A 12,614-nucleotide genomic window follows, 5' to 3' on the forward strand; every position below is an offset into this window, starting at 1 on the left:
AACTGGTTCTACGCTAGCAGATTAATTTTTGATAATCTAACAGCCTCTAAAACAACAGCCGCCAAAGAAAATCTCATTGAGTAGTACTAAAGGAGTACTACTAAATCTTCTTGATCCTTCTACCAACCCTGTGGATGTTATAGCATTTTCTGGTTTCATTTTGTTAAGAACCACCATCCCTATTCTTCTGCTTCCATTTGGGACCATTAGAAGAAAATGGATGAGGATTAGTGCCTCATTAAATCAGGGAGAAAATGTCTAAAAAGATATTCAGGAAAAAGTATTTAAAAGGATTGGTTGCACAAAATGCTTTGGCCATAGTTCTGCATACATACACACTGAACAATGTGTGTGTATAGATGATACACTCACATGCACCATAGATGTGCAAATATAAATATGCATATTTATTTAGATTTAAATAATAAGATATCTATTACAAGGCTCTAGGCAGCCTTACATAACTGATTAGTACTACAGCAAGCCCCCGGCAGTATTAAAATAATTTAAACTAGAATTATGTCAACCAAGCACCTACAGCAGGGGTCGGCAACCTTTCAGAAGTGGTGTGCCGAGTCTTCATTTATTCACTCTGATTTAAGGTTTCGTGTGCCAGTAATACATTATAACATTTTTAGAAGGTCTCTTTCTATAAGTCTATAATATATAACTAAACTATTGTTTTATGTAAAGTAAATAAGGTTTTAGCATGTTTACTAGAGGCCAGGAGAGGCAACAGCAACCTGGCAGCTTAGAATTAGATTTTTGGGCTAGTTTTGTTTTTTAAAGTAAACCCTGATGATTATTATATGTGTAATTGGAACAGTATTGAACTCTGACCATAATAATGATTAACTAGCATTTATATTGTGCTTTGCATTTTCAAAGTGCCACACAAGCATTAATTTAATCCAACATATGTACACTAAGTTTCACCTTCCTCATGTGGAGGTGAGTAATTAGGGGGAGGGAGAGACTTATATTAGGCATTACACACGCATAAAAGCAAAACAACAGGTTTAATGTTAAACCTAATCATTATTAAACTTATATAAACAGTGTAATTGAAGTCAGGCAGCATGATTCAATGAGGGAAGCAGGATTCATAAGTCTTAGCTTCTAGTTTCAGCTAAAACGGTATGGGGCAAGTCTGTACTTTACTTGGTATTGGTAACAACAGATAATATCGGACCAGGTTATAATAAAGATTAATGTTTGTATAGCACTCTGAAATCATTGGATGAAAGCAGCTATACAGCACAAGTTTATAGTGTGTACTTGGTAGCAAATGCAGTAGTCCAGGTCACAGAATAGTTTTAGTCAAGGTTTTAATTGGGGTGCCTTACAATGGCATGGCAAATTTAGTACTTTTCTTTGAAGGATACCTGCTTCTGCTGTGGAAACTTTTATTTAAATAAAAAAAGTAAGTATCTAGACTTTACAATTTATGAAGATATGTGAACTGAGTATAAATGGACACAGTGATGTCTGCCTGCATCTGCAGACAATCAGAAATGATAGCTCTGTGTGCTGTGAGTTGTTCCTCATAACTTAAATGGTAAATTAAATCTAAAGCCTAGTTATGATGATTTAGGTCCTGATCTTGCAACACATGTGTAATCTCATTGACTTCAATAATTTCTACACACAAGCACACAGAGGAACTTCAGTGGAATGACTCATGCTTAAAGTCAAGCATGTATGTAAGTGTTTACTAGTTTGGAGCCTTAATTGTTAATGTTAACTATTTCATTGCTCTCTAGATAGCCCCCCCTTGCTATAGTGTCTGAGTGTCTTCCATGTGTTAGTCTCTCCCGGGATCTAGGAGAAATAGCTTAATTAGTTTATTAGTTAGGCTTGGCAGAATTCAGTTTTTATTTTTTTATCATTTTGACTGATATTTGTTTATTTTGGGGCATTTTTATTTAAATTTAAATTTCCATAGTTGTAGGAAATTATGGGGGGGGGAGTTGAGACGGGGGGGAATCAGGCAATAATTATTTAATGACAGTATATGTTGAGATTCAAAATGTTGAAGCTTTAAAACTATTAACACAAATTTTCAACATCACATGTCAAAATACACAAAGTAAATATTCTTAAATCAAGCTCTAAAGTTCTCAAGTAGCATTTATTACTTTGCCTATCTGTAAATTTTAATTATCAATGGAAATATTTTTTTGTCAGTTTGCATGGGTGCAATGAAATCCATGTTGATTGACTTTTACTGATAAAATTTTAATCCTTACAAGCCTACTTATAGTGTTGGTTATTTATCTGCTTGTTTGTATTTTTATGGATTGGTGAGTGGATGTGACCCTAACAGCATCCAAATTCAAGAGGGCAAAGGGCTCACTGGTATCTAGTAGTGCCTGTCAGCTGGTCTGACCAGTTCAGCATACCCGGTTCATTGATGTCATAAATTGTATCTGATGTGTCATGAAAGGTATCATTGGAAAACTAATAACACAGTGATGATTAATATTCTTGTGTGGTTTATGTTCAGTAAACACCCAAGTGAACATAAAAATATAAAAGAAATGTGGAACTAAAATATGCTTACCAGACAAGTCCGGGGAGCAGGTAAACAGGTTTCTCTCAGACAAAGGACAAGCCCATGCCTCTAGCCAGGTGTCATCAGAATAGATTAGCAATCACATTTCAAGTGGCCATTCATTTGCATTGGAGGGGCAGGAACAAACCAATTGGCATTTTAGCAAACACCAGTGGGGAAGAAACCAGCATGGAACTTCCTTCACCACCAGACTCCATGTCTCCTTCCTCACAACTTGAATGAACTTTATTATTGGGGGGGTAACCCTCAGAAGAATCCATTTCAAAGGTTCACTGGACTATAAATGAGAGGGGCAAAGAACCACAAGTTAACTTTCTCCTAGAAAGACAAGAGGAATCAGCCTCATGTGCTTCTGTGGAAGGTCCTGACTGAGAGACAGTAAGCCATGCTGGACAAAGAGTGATTGCTAAGAGAAACCATTTTAAACAAAGACTGTACCTTCTATTGTTTCATCTATCACTTAAAAAGAGGGATTTTAACTGCTGCTACAGTTAGCCTGAATGGAAGGTGCTATCATGTCCACCAGTTTCACTGAGATCTGTGATGACCCATAGATCAAATATACACCCTCATGGGGGTGCCCAACCTCTAGCATAACATTGTGTATACATTATTTTAATGCTTTGTTTAAAATACACATTTAGGGGCTCCTATCTGATCTCTTATATTTCCTTTCTGATTGGATGCCTACATTATGCTGTGAATGGGGCAAGCTGCTCCACCTGAAGAGATGGCAGCAGCCCTAAGAAGTTCTATAACTAAAATGAGTATCTAGACATATGTGAGCAGCTGAAGATTCAACAAGTAAGAATTAGTTGACATACTTCCTCAGTAGAGGGATCAGATATCTCCTAGTTCCTGCACTCGGGACAGAAGCATTACTCAGTCTTAACAAGGCTGGGGCTCAGCCACCTAGCCCTCATCAACTCCTTCTCTTCCACACAGTGATTAAGTCACTCAACTGCACCAACTTGAGCTAATGAATCAAATATAGAACTGAGTGGCATGTATGTCCTGTGGCATGTAATAGTCCAGTCTCCTGAGCATTCTAATACTTTGGTCTCATTTCAGTTGTTGGGTTTAATATGCTGGTGCTGGTTTGGTGTTGTTGGCCTATGACTACAGGAGGGCAGACTCGATGCTTTAGTGGTCCCTTTTGGCCTTAAAATCTATTATTTTAACACAATCCACACTTCACTAAGGGCACAATACTACATCATTGATGTGGATGGGAGGTTTGTCACTGATGGTAGTGGGAGAAGGAGGAGTAGGAGCAGGTGTAGGCCCAAATTCTCCAAAGGTATTTAGGTGCCTCACTCCCACTGATTTTAGTTAGAAGCCTAAAAGCTTTTGAAGATCTGGGACTAAACCAAGGATCAGGAAAGTCAGAAGGAGTCTTTCCCTTGGTTTTGGATCAAGCCCTTACCATCTCACAGCCTCATTCATATTGGGTAAAATTCACTCCACTCACATGAAACTCAAGTTCTCAGTGTAACCATATATATTAAAACCCCCCATAAGAATGACTATACAGTACTCCTGGGGGAACTGTGTGCCACTGGACACGCACAGAATTCATGTCTGCTGCAGATTTTTTTGCTTCCCTGCAGAAAAATGAATTCTGACAGGGAAGCAAAAGGAAGCTGCAAGAGTGATCACATGCCCCTCTCGGGCAGGGCGGGCACATTGGTTTGGGCATCTGGAGCAGATGGGGGAGATGTAAATCATCACTGGAGGAGTGGGATTGGGTGAGCAAGTGAGAGAGACTCTGGCCCTCTCGCTTGCTATCACAGTGCACCCCGCATGGAGAGGCAGGGCTTTGGAATGTTTCTGAGGAGGTAGGCGTGGGGCAAGCTCTGTCACATTCTGCTCTGGCTGAGGGATCAGCCTGCCTGCTTAGTGAATTGTTCACATTATTCTTAATGAATTCCCCCATGAATATAAAACAGGTGTAAAAGTTTTAAAGGCTCCTTTACGTTGCCAGAGTGATGTAAAGGAGACTTATTCTAAAGGACAGTACGGTCTTATAAATGCTTACGGTGCTTTAGTGATTAAAACTGGTCTAAATTTTTGGACTGGAAAATTTTCCTATCAAAATGTGCTCCATGAACTGTTTGTTACTGACATTTCTGGAGATGGTCAGTAACCACTATAAATTGTGAGTTTGATTCCACAGCCCTCACTTGCTCTTCAGTTGTTTATGATGTAATACTGAGCATATGACAATATTTGTTGACTAATATCTAGAAATAAAGGGTCAAATTTAGCTACATTACTGTTAGACAAAGGGGATTTGTGGATTTCCTCCAATGCTCCCCCACTCCCATTCTCCATGCAGCTCAGCAGTCCACCTGAATCCCTGCCTGTGTTATTTCTTCCTCCAAAAGGGTGTCAGTCATCTGATGCAGGCAGATTTTTTGGAACCCACTTACTGTTGGCCTTCACAGTATCACTGGCAATGAGTTCCACAGGTTTACTGTGCACTGTGTGAAGAAATACTTCCTTTTGTTTGTTTTAAACCTGCTGCCTATTAACTTCGTTGTGTGATCCCTGGTTCTTGTGTTAGGCAAATGTTATTTACCCCTTCACATATTCACTTTCTCCACATACTTCATGATTTTATAGACCTCTATCATATTTCCCCTTCCCTTAGTCATCTCTTTTCTAAGATGAACAGGCCAAGTCTTTTAAATCTCTCCTTGTATGGAAGCTGTTCCATACTCCTATTAATTTTTGTTGCCCTTCTCTGTACTTCTTCCAATTCTAATATATGTTTTTTGAGATGCAGGGGGAAGAGGGGGGACTAGAACTACACACAGTATTCAAGGCATGGGCGTCACATGAATTTATATAGTGGCATTATGATTTTTTTGTCTTATTATCTATCCCTTTCCTAATGATTCCTAACTTTGTTAGCTTTTTTGACAATTTCATCAGTTATTTTGTTGCCTAGTCATCCAGTTTAGTGAGATCCCTTTGTAACTCTTCACAGTCCGCTTTGGACTTGAGTAACATTTTATCATCAGTAAACTTTGCCATCTTACTGTTTGCGCTCTTTTCCAGATCATTTATGAAAATGTTAAACAATACAGGTCCCAGTACAGATCCTTGGGGGGACCCCATAGGTACTGGAACTAGGGATGCTGAGGGTGCTACCACACCCCCTGGCTTACAGTGGTTTCCATCATATACAGGGTTTACAGTTTGGAATAAAAGCTCCTCAAACTAAGTTTGAAACATTTGTGTATAAATTATGCTCTGTTTCAAATAAGATTTTAGACTAACACACTCCAGATGTAGAAGACAAAGTCAAATGACAATATTAAAGATTTTGCTGTACAGAAAGATAGTAAAAATGTTCTAAGAGGACCACTTAGCAGTATGAAAGATAAATTAGAATTTATGGAAAATGTAATTAAATCTACAAATATGTGGTCTTTACTATTTCTGAATTGATGGCTATTGAAGATCTGTCAGTTAAAGTTTCAATTTTTCTTTTATTGATTGCAGCTGATCTTCCTTTAGTCACACACAGCATGTAATAGACCCTTGAAAAAAATTCCTTATTTTGCAAAATACTTCTACACTAACTAGAACTTCTATAGTCATTTTTTGCAACAGTAACAAAAATAAGATAATGAGAAAGAAAGTCTGGAAAGCAAAATGTTCATGTGCTGTTTGGTAGAAAATAAAATTTCTGTTTTTTCCTTGATAACTCTAAAATAGAATTGATAATTGGTACAAAAAGTTTTAAAACTTTTATATAAATACTAGCTAAAAGTTGCCCATTATTTTATCCACACTTAACCAATTTGATGTGCTCATTTCTGTGAGATTTTCTTGCAAGTTTTGATACAGTTTTAAAAAAAAGTCTACTCTAGAGGAATAAAATAAAGGTACCTTTACCAAACCATCTCCTTTCACCAGTAAGATTTATTACAACCAGTGAGAATTACAATTTGGGGAATTCTGGATGTAAGTCAGTATGAATAGCCAGACTATAATATACTTGCTTTTTGGGTCCAATCCTGCGAGATAGAGTCCCACCCAAGAGGTGCAGAGTATCCTCAACTCCATTGAACTCAGTGAGAAGTGAGAAAGCACAGAACCTTCTAGGAGGTACTCACCTTTTTGCAGGATTAGGCACTTCATGGTTTGTTGCCCCTTAAAGGCGATTAGATGTTGCCCATTAGAGGCCAATTTACAGAGCGGATAAGGAATCTATTAGGATTTAAATGGTAAAGCTTTCTTTTTTTTTTTATAGCTGGAAAATGAGAGATCTAGTCACAGCTCACCACTGGGGATTATTTATATAATAATAATCTTTTGATTGCAGTATATGGGTTTGTTACAATATTTCAACTCCTGGTGTAGCCCTCTCCAAGTGCACCCCTTGTCCTTAAGAGTAGAAGGGTACGTTATGTCTACACTGCAATGAGAAACCTGTGATTGGCCCATGCCAGCTGACTCAGGCTCATGGGGCTCAGGCTACGAGGCTGTTTGATTGTGGTGTAGATGTTTGACTCAGGCTACAGCCCACGCTTTGGGACCCTCGCATCTTGCAGAGTCCTAGAGCCCCAGCGCCGGTCTGAGTCTGAACATCTACACCACAATTAAACAGCTCCTTAGCCTGAGCCAGGGGCTTTTAATTGCAGTATAGACATGCCCAAAGAGGCCACGTGCTTTTCCCTTCTAAGCAACTCTCTGTCCCAGGAGCATTGGGTTAATGGCACACCTAAGGCTAGGTCTATACTACCCGCCTGAATCGGCGGGTAGAAATCGACCTCTCGGGGATTGATTTATCGCGTCCCGTTGGGACGCGACAATCGATCCCCGAATCGGCGCTCTTACTCCACCAGCGGAGGTGGCAGTAAGCGCCGCCGACAGAAAGCCGCAGAAGTCGATTTTGCCGCCGTCCTCACAACGGGGTAAGTCGGCTGCGATACGTCGAATTCAGCTACGCTATTCACGTAGCTGAATTTGCGTATCTTAAATCGACTCCCCCCTGTAGTGTAGATGTACCCTAAGGTTGTTCATCTATAGAATGCATAGTGCCTCCATCTAGTGGTCAGGTGAATACATGCTTATATACAATTCCTCTGATACCTAGGACATTAACAATATATGTTAATAGGAATCAAGAAACAAAAAGTTGTAGGAAAATCCCTCCCAACATTTAAGAAAGGGGTTTGGGTTACATAAAAAGAACGGGGGATAAGTAGGAACCATGGATAAAAGGAAAGGTCAGGGAAATCAAGGGGAACAGAGATACCAAAGTGTTAACTCCACAACAATAATCAAACACCCCTTCCCTCAAATAATCACATATTTTCCAATAATTAAATACAGTCTGAATTCTACAAACAATATAAAAGAAAAGAGGGTCCAACCCTAAAGTCTACACAGAGATCTCAGTTGGTCAGTATGTACACACGGTCACTTGTGTTAGAGCTCTTTAGGATTGATTAAAGAAAAGTAAACTTGCAGTTGTTTTTATGTCAGAGCCCTGACCATCATTTGGGTGCTGATACTATCCTTCAACTCTCTGTAATCCTTCACCTGTCTTTACACCAAACTTAATTGAGTCTCTTAGGCCTAGTCTTCACTTACCGGCTGGTCCGGAGGCACGCCATCGATGTTCTGGGATCGATCCCAGAAGTGCTCACAATCGACGCCGGTACTCCAGCTCGCCGAGAGGAGTACGCGGCGTCGACGGGGGGAGACTTCCGGCCGCGTCTGGACCGCGGTAAGTCCGGAGTAAGGTACTTCGAATTCAGCTACGTTATTAACGTAGCTGAATTTGCGTACCTTAGTCCGAAGTCCGGACTAAGTGTAGACCAGCCCTTTGACAAGGTCTTGAATGACCTCTGCGTATTTCCCTAAGAATAGAGTGAAAATACTCACTGGGTATATCTACACTGGAGCTGGAGGTATAAATTCCAGCTTGAGTAGATGTACCTGTCTGATGGAGCTACCATGCTAAAAATAGAATGTAGCTGCAGCTGCATGATGGGCTAGCCATTCCAAGTATGTACCCATCCAGGTATATGTCCTCAAAGTCAAAATGGAATTTACACCTCCAGCCCAAAGTATAGACACACCCAGTATTTGTACAGTAACATACTGTGAGACAGATAACTCTCTGGACTGGAGAGCAGGTCTCTGTGTTGCTCAAATACTGATCCTCCCTTGACTTCCTGCACCAGGGAGGCCTCGTAGGTGAGACTGGCATTCTATCTGTTCCTTCTGGATAGTAATCTGAGAGCTGCTTCCCTCCTCTCCCCTTTGTCCACACCTGGGCATGTTGGCCTCCTCTTTCTGCTGATTCTATTTTCTGGCTGGTGATTGCTTGAGTGGAGGGACAGACTTTTCTCTGCCCAATGCTTGCTATAGCCAAGCTGTTTTGGGAATAGCTGACTGAGGAGTTAAAAGGGATTTACCTCTCTTCTACCATGTAGAGAGCAACTGAACAACTTCATCTGTCTCTACTTGTGAAAGTAAACTCCCCTACTTTCCTCCCAAACAATGTTTGGGCTGGATGCACATAACTGGGAGTCTCAGCCATGTGCAGACATTTTTGGGTGCAGTTGGTTGACCAGGAATGTCAGTCACTCTCCTCTCCCAGCAACTTCCCCTCTTCTCTGGCTAAAAACCCACTGGGTCTCATGCACACAGAATAGGTAGCCACTTCCCATTTCCCAGCCTTTGTTTCTGTACTGCTGTCTGTCTATGGGAGCTGCTTCTTGCAAACCCCTATAATATCAAGGAAAATACAACTGCTAGCATGTGAAAATTGGGCTACATATCACTGGAAAAGTAATTTCCTCTACAGCTGTAATAAGATTCAGATTTGACCTAATGGTCTCTATGCTGTGATAATGAATGTAGATTCTATCCCCTCCTCTTCTACTGGCTTGCTGTATGACTTGGGCAAGTCACTTTACCTATTTGTGCCTCAGTTTCCTCATCAGTAGAATGAAGATAGTAATAGTGTTTACCTTCCTTTGTAAATATACAGATGAAAAGTACTTATATAACGCTCAACACACTGGGGTCCACTTAGAGACTGGGACCAGAACAAGTTTTGATAAGCTAAACCTTCCCTCCCACAGCAGGACCTAGGGTCAATGGCTCTTGTAATGTTTACCACATTGTAGCAACCAAAATCCTCTTTGTAACTATTTAAACTGTGTCTCTCATGTTTGAGATGGCTTAAACATGACTGTTGTTATCCTTAGCTACCAGCAACAATTCCTGCTTGTATGGAGTGACTCTTGCCAGTTCAGCCTTTATATTACATTTTCTTTTAATTGAGCCTTGACATATTGACAGAATCCACCTTTTACTAGGACTCAAGGAAAAAAGTAGTAATTTTGATGTATCAGCAGAATTACGTGCTTAATGACTGATTCTTTCTCATATGTCCAGAGTTAAACTGAATGCCAAATTTGGGGTCAGAAAAGAGTTTTCTCTGGGCAAGGACCTTGCAATTTTTTAATTTCCTGAGGATTTGGGGGAGAAAAGGGAGTGACAATTCCTTTTTTTTTTTTTTTGAAGTCTGATACTGGAAATATTAAAAAATTAACTATATTCTGTACTGTTCTCTTTAAATGCCTGTACAAACAGAAACTGCTCTCTAGATTGCAGGAAATTATACAATAGGTAAATAAAATGGATTTAGCATTTACTATTGTGAATAATCCCACTGAAATCAATGGGTTGTATGTACTACACCGTGTAATACAGGTTTGCAGGGGTAGTCCTTAAATTAAGACTAGAACAAACAGGAGACAACAAAGCAAGGAGAGGTAGGATAAGGGAGGGGAAAATAAGATTTTGTGGGCCAGTGGGAGGCTCATGTATGTATTAGGAAGTAGCTTGTTTTCTTTAACTTCTTATTGCACAATGGATACTGCTGAAAGTACAGGAGGCTAGAATAGCTACTGCTGCTGGAAGCCATGAGATCTGAGAAGGAGTTACAGGGTGAAAAGCAGGATATGGTGGATGGCAGGGAGCAGCATGACAGAAGCGGTGCATGTGGGCATGGGAGATGGGCACAAATGACTATGTAGGTCTCTGATGCCAGTGTGGGGAGCAGGGGCATTGGAACAATTTGTATAGTGGGGATACTGAAAGCCATTGAACAAAACTGTAAACAGTCCATCTGATGAAAACCACTTCAAGCCGGAGGTGCTGCCTAGTGAGACCAGACAGCAAGTGTGAAAAATCGGGATGGGGGGTAATAAGATAGGGTTACCATATTTCAACACTGAAAAAAGAGGACACTCCATGGGGGCCCTGGCCCTGCCCTAACTCTGCCCCTTCCCCACCCCCGGCTCTGCCCCCATTCCAACCCCTTCCCCAAAGTCTCTGCCCCAACTCTGCTACCTCTTCCCTCCCGCTCTGATCTTGGTTGGGGGTTGCTAAGTGCTTCTCTGCTCCCCACTCGCCCTGCAGCCCCTGCACTCCCCCCGCCCCTGCAGCCTCTGTGACCCCAGCTCCCCACTCGCCCTGCAGCCCCTGCACCCCCCTGCCCCTGCAGCCTCTGCGCCCCCCTGCCCCTGCAGCCTCTATGCCCCTGCCTGCCCTGCTCCTCCTCGCCCTGAAGCCTCTGCGCCTCCTGCCTTCCCTGCTCCTCCTTGCCCTGCAGCCTCTGCATCCTGTCAGGGTGGTTAAACACTGGAATAAATTGCTAGGGAGGTTGTGGAATCTCCATCTCTGGAGATATTTAAGAGTAGGTTAGATAAATGTCTATCAGGGATGGTCTAGACAGTATTTGGTCCTGCCATGCGGGCAGGGGACTGGACTCGATGACCTCTCGAGGTCCCTTCCAGTCCTAGAATCTATGAATCCCCCTGCCTGCCCTGCTCACCCGGCAGCCTCTGCCTGGCGGGGGCTTTGGACGCTCAGCGGTGACCGGGGCGGCAGGGGTCCCTCCAGCCCCGGCACTTGCCGCACTCCCCGCCCCGCAGCCTCCTTCCTGCCGCTGCCGAACAGATCCCTGGCCTGTCTGTCCCCTCTGGAAACAGCTCCCGGGGCGATGGGGCTCCAGGAAGGGTCCCCCAGTGGCTGGGGGGGTCCCCGCCCACGAGGGAATCCCGAGCCGCCGGCTGGGCCCGGCCTCCCCATGGTCCTGCGGGCTCGGGTGGGGCGTGCGGTCTGCCCGGGCTGCGGGGGCAGCAGCGGCCCCTCTGCCGCCTTCTGGGGCTTCGCCCCCTCCTCCCCCTGCCTGAGCGTGCTACAATGTAGCTGGGGCGGCTGGGCTGGGGACCCGGCGGGTCATGCCGGGGCCGGGCGAACCCTGGCTTATGCCTCCCTATTTTCCTGGACATGTTTGGCTTTTTGGAAATTCCCCCTAGACAGGGATTTGAGGACCAAAAAGCCGGACATGTCTGGGGAAATCCAGACGTATGGTAACCCTAAATAAGAGCCTATATAAGAAAAAGACCCCCAAAGCAGGACTGTCCCTATAAAAACAGGACATCTGGTCACCCTGGTGCTTTCCCCACACTCTGAGGCTAAAGAGCAACATGCAGCCGGTCTACGCTGGAGGCCGCGTGTGGCATATACACTGCACTCCCCACCCCAGTACGGGTGCAACTAGCAGCGCGGGTTAGCGAGGCGGCACTGCTTAGGCGTGTACAGACACACAGCAGCCCGGGGGGGAGGGGAGGGGTGTACCATACAAGGCTCTCTACGCTCCCAAGCAAAGCCTTTGCCTTCCCTGCGGCACTGCCATTTTTAGCAGCAGCAGCTGCCCAGCTACACGGCTGCCAGATAGGCCAAGCCATGGCGTGACGGGTAATGGGGGGAGGAGAGGCAGGACCATTGGTCATGGATGTGTGAGGCCTGTAAAGCCCCTGCCTGAAATAGGCCCTCGAGGGGAGCTATAAACGAGCTCCGCTGGGGCCAACCGCCGACCAACCGCTCTTGAGAAAGGGGGAGGGGCAGCTCTCAGACAACGTTATAGCGCCGCCCTTTGGCTCGGACAGTCCGCTCTCTCCCCCCCTCCGTTTTCGTTTCTGAGCGCGCGCAAGCG

Source organism: Trachemys scripta, chromosome 2 (assembly GCF_013100865.1).
Source record: "Trachemys scripta elegans isolate TJP31775 chromosome 2, CAS_Tse_1.0, whole genome shotgun sequence".
NCBI classification, from domain to species: Eukaryota; Metazoa; Chordata; order Testudines; family Emydidae; genus Trachemys; species Trachemys scripta.